Raw genomic sequence first — 7,500 nt, 5'->3', positions numbered from 1 at the left:
CGTGACCAGTTTTGGCTGGTAAATGACATGTTCCTGGGTCTTGGAATTTCCCCTGGACAACTGAGAAGAGCTTTGTCATTCTGTCATAGTTACACTGCCTTTCAGCGTGTGCGGACTGAGGCCTCCGAAGGCTTCTGTGTCAGTCGTGCGGCACTTTTACCAAACTTCCCTTGTGTCAGTTTCCAGTCACCATTCTTCATCAGTCTTTGAGGAAATTTTTCAGAAGCACAAAAACTGAAGTGAGTGAGCCCTGCGTGCAACTTGGGCAAGCCCCAAAGCTTTGTGCAATGACCGGGAGAGAAGTGAGAAAGTTTCACTCAGAATCCAGATGCGATCCATTGGGTCCAGCTGCGATTGCGCTGGCTCGTTGGTCTAGGGGTATGATTCTCGCTTTGGGTGCGAGAGGTCCCGGGTTCAAATCCCGGACGAGCCCGCTCTGTGCTGCTGTGACCACGTTGTACTCTGTGCAGGAGGTGGCCTTGTTGAGTAGGCTGGTGGAGTGTGGAACTCTCTTTCAGCACTCAAAAGGAGCACCACTGACCAAAGACAACGTGAGCAGGTAAATAGCCAATGAAAGCTTGAGTTTTCAGGGCAGTGCTCAGTGGTAGTGGCCATTCATGTGTCCATGTGTGGGTGCTTGTGCCATTCCCTCTGGATGTGCCCCCCCTGCCATTGGCTTTTGCCAGGCAGATCTGTGCATTCATTTGGTTCAAAGTTTGAAGCGCTTGTGCAAACTGCAGCCTACTTTTCTCCATTCTCCGCAGTTCTTGCGAGTTTTCTTTCTTCTCAAGAGCTCAAGATGTCCTCAGCCAGCTACGGATGTTTAAGACTATCAAAACAGCAGAGCGCTCCCAGCTAACAGTTGAGCGAGCAAATAATCTGGACGGCAAACTTGGGCATGACACAGACGCTCTGATGGGAAAAGATGCACGCCTTGTCAACTTTCATTTGAACAGCCCATTTTGTGGCTCGTTGGTCTAGGGGTATGATTCTCGCTTAGGGTGCGAGAGGTCCCGGGTTCAAATCCCGGACGAGCCCATGCAAAAGCTGATTGACCGCCAGGGCTGTGTGTCGGCAGGCCGGCTCCTCGAGTGCACGAGTATGTCGTCCCGCTGGGCCTACAAAGTGCTTTGAGTGGGTGCCACTGAACCCTTAAGTCAACAGTTGTTGGTGATATCCAGTTCCTTTTATGTTCAAGCTGACAAAACAAAGCCAACGGATATCAGAAGCGGGCTTCTCCAGCTACCTTTTGCTTTTGTTTCGGTCCATACAAGGCAAAGCCCCCACCCCACCCTCATTGAGAGCACCAAACAGTGGCTCGTTGGTCTAGAGGTATGATTCTTGCTTCGGGTGCGAGAGGTCCTGGGTTCAAGTCCCAGACGAGCCCACTCCAGAGAAATTTACCTGAAGCCTGTGTCATGGAGCATGCTTCAACTTTGCTGCCAGACGACTGCACACTGTCCTCATCCCCGGGCTTCTTTTGGGAAACCCAACCCGTCACTTGTTAGTGAATCAGACTCATTCGAAATTGATAGGCTTGTGCCCGCAATCTGCAACCATGTCACCTGAGGTCTGCACCACAGCTCAGGTAAAAAATAAAAACAAAAAAATAAAGGTTCGATGTCAAGGTGGATGAAATGAAAAAGGATATCCGACAGGAGGAAATATGAGGGAAACCGAAGGAGGACAAGGACCACCTGATCCCACTCCACAGGATCAGCGACTGGCTGTCACCAGCTCTTGCGCTACCCATGAAGTACAGAGAAGTTGGCCTAGGGTGTTTGTGGAGATTCTCAGTATCCAGCGCAGGGGATGTAGCTCAGTGGTAGAGCGCATGCTTTGCATGTATGAGGTCCTGGGTTCAATCCCCAGCATCTCCAAGCGCTCTTCTCTTGATTACACGCTGGTAAGTCCAAGACTGTGTCGCCCAGAATTGAGCACTTGAAGTGTGCCTGAAGCCACCGACACCCCCAATGGAGGGTGTTTTCAGAAACAACACAATCAAAAGGGAGGCTTCATCTGTTACTGCCGCAAGTCACATGAGTGTCTTCCAGTGCAGCTCAACACTCCCCCTCACAAGTGAAAGGCATTGTGCTATTTGACGCACTACTTGACTACTTGACGTGGTACGGGCCTTGAATGGAGAAGAAGAAACTCATGTTGAGCATAGACGGACTGCCAGAGTTGTTGTGGCCGTACCCGCCAGTCTCTGGACTGCCTCTGAGGTCCTAACACGTCCAGACGTGTTCCTAACACATCCGAACAGGTCCGAACACATTCCTAACGAGATCAAAGACTTTCTCACAGGTCCGAACACAGGTCCGAACACAGTTCCTAACAAATCCGAACACAGCTCCTAAGGTCCGAACGAGCATGCCGGGTCACGTGACGTAAACATAGGGGCGCGGTTATTTCTTGAGATTGGCGGCCATCTTTCTCACCGCATCAGAACGTCCGAGACTCAGCGTAGGAAAAGGTTAGGAAACTTGATAAATACTCGTAAAAGCAACGCTAAGTATACGCCGACGATTAAAATGTGTGACATAACAATCTGTGATTCAATTTTCCGTCCTGTCAACACTTTATGCAGCTTGTATTTAAACTTTCTTGTTAAGCAACCGCTTTTCTAACCGAGTTTCTGCCTGTATTAGCGTAACTGTCCATGCTAACTGTGTGGCGACGGTAGTGATATGAGAGATTTAATGAGACCAATAATGACTTCTTTATTTGTTTATTTGCTCTATAAACTCTGCCGATTTCTTGGGAAGACCTTATGATGACAAAGAATTGTGCCAAGTGTCATTGTAAGTCAGTGGAATAGTAATTTATCGGCTGTCTGTGTCGTTTTCACTCCTCCGTAAATGGAGCCTGGTTATGTATGTATGTGTGTGTGTGCGTGTCTATATATATATATATATATATATATATATGTATATATATATGTATATATATATATATATGTGTGTGTGTGTGTGTGTGTGTGTGTGTGTGTGTGTTTATTTTATTTTTTATTGTTTTTGCCAGTTGCTTAATTGAGCCAAGTATTATTTTTTGTCAGTAAAACAGTATTTTTACACCTGTCTGTGTAAAATAATAAAACCATAACAACAACAATAATAATGATAATAATAATAAAAAAATAAAATAAAATAATAATAATAATAATAATAATACTCATGTCATTAATGCACCTGAACATGGCAGCTATTTTGCACCTTATTGTGTACGGTATAATTTCACTACATTCCCTCTTGCACTCTATTCTTATTACTTACTATATCATACTTTATTTTTCTTTTTTGCACCTTACTTTTATTATTTTATTATATTTTTATCTTATTGTATTTTGTTTTATTTCTTATCTTATTTTACTTCACTTATTTTTCAGCTGTACTTAATCATACTTCTCTCACACTCTTTTGCACTGACTGAAAGGCTTTTGCAATTTTGTTGTACTTGTTGCAATGACAAATCATGTTCTATTCTATTCTATTCTATTCTATTCTATTCTATTCTATTCTATTCTATTCTAATGTTTGCAGATGACTAAGACAGGGAAGCCAGATAGCTACTGGAGGGACATATGCAAAAAATATGCCCAGCGCCAATACAATTTTACAACTGGAAAACGGCCAGGGGCCAAGAAATGGAAGGAGGCCTTGGAAAAAATAGATGCCTGCCCCCTGCAGAACCATAAAAAGGATCTGTTTGGCAGAAGCCTACAATGCTCCTGTGGGTTCCATAAGGTAGGTGAAATTTTTACTAAGTCATGATGGGTCACTGTATTATGTGAGTTTATTTACTGTACAATATATATGCCGAATTCTGGAGAAATACAGTTGTGTAGGATTCTTCTTGCATGTGGAATGGCCCCCTCTTTGTACTTTCTCCCTAGTCAGCAGGTCTGCCATCAGTTGCTGGCTCCAGTGAGGCAGGAGAAGTTGAGACGGAGGCAGGGCAAGTCTGAGTCGGCACGGACGTAGAGAGGGGAGACACAGAGGCAAGGAGAGGAGAAACAGAGGCGAGGAGAGGAGAAACAGAGGCGAGGAGAGGAGAAACAGAGGCGAGGAGAGGAGAAACAGAGGCGAGGAGAGGAGACACAGAGGCAAGGAGAGGAGACACAGAGGCGAGGAGAGGAGACACAGAGGCAAGGAGAGGAGAAACAGAGGCGAGGAGAGGAGACACAGAGGCGAGGAGAGGAGACACAGAGGCGAGGAGAGGAGACACAGAGGCAAGGAGAGGAGAAACAGAGGCAGGGAGAGGAGACACAGAGTCAAGGAAAGGAGACACAGAGACAGGGAGAGGAGACACAGATGCAAGGAGAGGAGACACAGAGGCAAGGGCAGTCCAAGACAACACAGAGACAGGAGCATCAGTGGCAAGACAGGGAGTTCAGTGCTATAAGTGCAACAAGCTTGTGGAGGGAGAAAAATTCTCTCAACACCTCTCTGACTTCCATACAGATGAGATGTGTGACACCTGTGGGGCAAAGGTGCAGGGCAGTGTTGGCCTTTTGGACCACATAGAAAGGGCTCACTATTCAGCATTTATAATACCATCACCGCGGAAACCAACGCCATCACCGCAAAGGCCAACACCACCACCACCAAAGTCAGTGCCATCTCTGCGGCCTTCTACAAGTAGCTCTGCCACAGCACACTGCTCAGCAACTCCACTTCAACCAAGGTCAGTTAATTGGAAAAGTTTTCTACCTGAACAGTTCCGTAAAGTCATCCAGGAAGCAGACCAGGTGTGGATTTCAAAGTGCCTTTATGAGCCTTCAGGCAAGCTCAAAAACAAAATCAAGGCATGCTGGTTTCACCCACCACTGGAGCCCAAACCATCTCCTCCTGAGCCTGGGTGGTACTACCGGCAGAGGATGTTCATCTGGGCACCAATGAGGATGTGGGGGATTCCACTTAAATGTCCACAGTGTTCCCGGAAAATGAACAGCTCCGGGATATACAGAAAGGTCAGGGAGGTGATTGATGTGGATAGCCGCTATTACCTGGTGGGAGGGGACTATCCACATTGCAGCAAGTGCTCTCAGCTGATCTGTCCATGGAGCCAGGATATGCTCTCCCAGCTGGATGTGGCACACAGGAGCCTGTTCCCCGCTGTCCTCACAACACAGCTGGCTCTGGACAGAAAGTGTATCACTTTCCTGAAGCCGAGGACCAACGGTAACAGTTCCTCATACCTCCAGTCAGTAATAGAGGAAGCGCACAGTGAGGAGTGGGCACGACAGACCATCCGCTACCTGTCTGACTGTGAGCGCCATATGAAGATGGCTACTTTTGTCCCCTCTGCAGCTGTCCATAATCCTCCACCACCCTTCAGGCCCCTTCCACTTGCACAGTGGTTTGAGACTGTCCACTCCAACAACATCCTCAGCCATCTGGATGAGATGAAGGGTGTCATCACTTCTACCTATGGTAGAATTCTTAAGATGGATTCAACAAAGAAGGTGAGGGTTTCAAAAGTAAATAAAAAGAAAACCGAAAATGTCTAATTACAACAAAGCAGGAAATGGGTTTAGCTGTTAGTAGGGCATTGTCTTTAGTTTGCGTTTAAAAGTAGTGTTTGTGTTACAGATCACGAAAAAGCTGGCTGGTGGCATAGCTGACAGCGCTGCATGGATGACCAATATCAGCAACGAGTTTGGCCAGGTTTTAAACTCTGTTCTGACAACGGGTGAAGGTGCAGGGTTAGAAGAGTTGTGCCAAGGCATCGTCACTCGCTACAAGACTGCGGGCCAAGCTGAACCTGAGGTCATCTATGTCGACCGGGACTGCTGCAGCCAGTCAGGTGGGTGAAAATTGCTTCTTTATTTGCTTCTTTTAATATACATGTGAAAAACCATGTTCCACAAGCACTCATGCACACAAACACAGACACACGCACACCCACACACTGTCAGAGCCATTTGTATAAAATGTGTTTATTTGTATTTCTGTCACACTCTCAGGTGTTGTGGTCTATATAATTATCAATGGTTGTTTTTCTCAGGTGTGTGTCCAGTCCTTAAACTGTTTCACCCTTGGAAGTCTGCAGTGCGCTTGGACAGCTTCCATTTTATGAGACGGTTTAACTGTGGCCTCACTACAGAACACCATCCTCTGTACGGTACCTTTTGCGCCAAGCTTTCCTCTTGCATCTTTGAATGGGACCAGGAGGATGTGCAACGCCTGAAGGAAGCCAAGAGAGCAGAGTGGAAGAGCAGCCACAGTGGACATGCTCCTACTGAGGAGCAGCTCATGGCCACCATCAGCCCAGGGGAACTGAAGAGGCACTGCAGGAGGAGGACACGTGGAGTGGAGGCGATACGGAGCATGATTTCAGGGCTACTTGAATCAATGTGGGAGCTCACAGACACCACAGGGCTGCATCTGGTGAGCCATGACAGCATGCGCCACGTGTGGGAGGTGCAGCAGAAGCATCTGGAGTGTCTTCAAGACCCTGCAGGTGTTATACTATACACAAAGGTGGGGACACTCCAGAAGGGCGGCAGAGAGCTGGACATTCTCAGGTGTGGTAGGGGGTCCTCTTCCCTGGAGAGCTTTCACCGTCACCAGTGTGCTTTCATCCCTGGTACATCCACATCAAGTTTCTATGTTATGACAGATGATGTGTCAAGATAACAGTTTGTAACAGCTGCTTTCATTGTTTCTTTGTTGCCAGCTGTGGCAAAAAAATATATCAGGGATTGCTGTTACTGTTTACAGTTCGTGTATCTGTGTGTAATTTTTGAAAAAAAAATGTGGTTCTGACGACACATATACATATGTGACATATATGACACATATTCTGTAAAATGATTGTTTCTGTCTGTCTGTCTGTCTGTCTGTCTGTCTGTCATTCTGTCATTTGTCTGTCTGCCTGTAATTCTGTTATCTGTCTGTCTGTTTCTGTCTCTCTTTCTCTCCATCATCTGTCTGTCTCTCTACATAGCCTGTCTCTCTCTTCCTGTCTGTTCACAGAAGGTTCCCAGTTTTAACAATGTTATAATAAAGTTCAGTTTATTTGATCCAAGAACAGCCTTCATGTTTTATTTGATTTCTTTCTGGAAAACAGGACAGTATCATCATTAAATGTGATTGTCAAAACTAAAGCCAGAAAAACTTGCAAAATCATAAACCTTATATGATGCACTTATGCCTTGTCATAGATATACTTTATATACTTTATAGGTGGTACACTTTAACACGCATCATATCTGTGTGTGAAGGGAGAGAAAGAGATGAAGCAGCAACCCTACTTACTACATAGCTGTGTTGTGGATTAATTGTATTTACATATTTCTGATAGCTTCATAAACTTGTTTTACTTATTTCTGACCTGACCAACATTGGTTTATCCTTATTGACCCGTTTATTTCAACCCAAACACAACTAGAACTAGTTTGGTCAGAATGTCCCAGCCCAGATTCGAACTCACAACCTTGTGTTTTCAGGTCCCCGTCTCATCCTTTCCGTCTTCTTTCTCCTCCCTCCTTTCCCC

At 45.9% G+C, this 7,500-nt stretch overlaps 5 non-coding genes across 5 annotated transcripts in view; all 5 read left to right on the top strand.

Moving 5' to 3' along the window:
- The window catches only part of trnar-acg (transfer RNA arginine (anticodon ACG)), a 73-nt gene extending 71 nt beyond the window's left edge, over positions 1-2 (top strand). The window contains exon 1 of the tRNA in view: positions 1-2. This exon is cut by the window's left edge and continues 71 nt beyond it. This is a non-coding gene — a tRNA (tRNA-Arg).
- A 359-nt stretch (positions 3-361) lies between these two features.
- On the top strand, positions 362-433 carry trnap-ugg (transfer RNA proline (anticodon UGG)). The gene has a single exon. It is a non-coding gene; the product is annotated as a tRNA-Pro (tRNA).
- A 533-nt stretch (positions 434-966) lies between these two features.
- trnap-agg (transfer RNA proline (anticodon AGG)) lies at positions 967-1,038 on the top strand. Its single transcript has one exon. It is a non-coding gene; the product is annotated as a tRNA-Pro (tRNA).
- A 277-nt stretch (positions 1,039-1,315) lies between these two features.
- trnap-cgg (transfer RNA proline (anticodon CGG)) lies at positions 1,316-1,387 on the top strand. Its single transcript has one exon. It is a non-coding gene; the product is annotated as a tRNA-Pro (tRNA).
- Positions 1,388-1,808: 421 nt separating this feature from the next.
- Positions 1,809-1,880, top strand: trnaa-ugc (transfer RNA alanine (anticodon UGC)). Its single transcript has one exon. It is a non-coding gene; the product is annotated as a tRNA-Ala (tRNA).
- The last annotated feature ends 5,620 nt before the right edge of the window (positions 1,881-7,500 follow it).

This window comes from Halichoeres trimaculatus, unplaced genomic scaffold, assembly GCF_033239565.1.
Source record: "Halichoeres trimaculatus isolate MK-OKI-2021-1 unplaced genomic scaffold, fHalTri1.1 fHalTri1_scaffold_6, whole genome shotgun sequence".
Lineage (NCBI taxonomy): Eukaryota > Metazoa > Chordata > Actinopteri > Labriformes > Labridae > Halichoeres > Halichoeres trimaculatus.
This window is presented reverse-complemented; position numbering and strand designations above follow the sequence as displayed.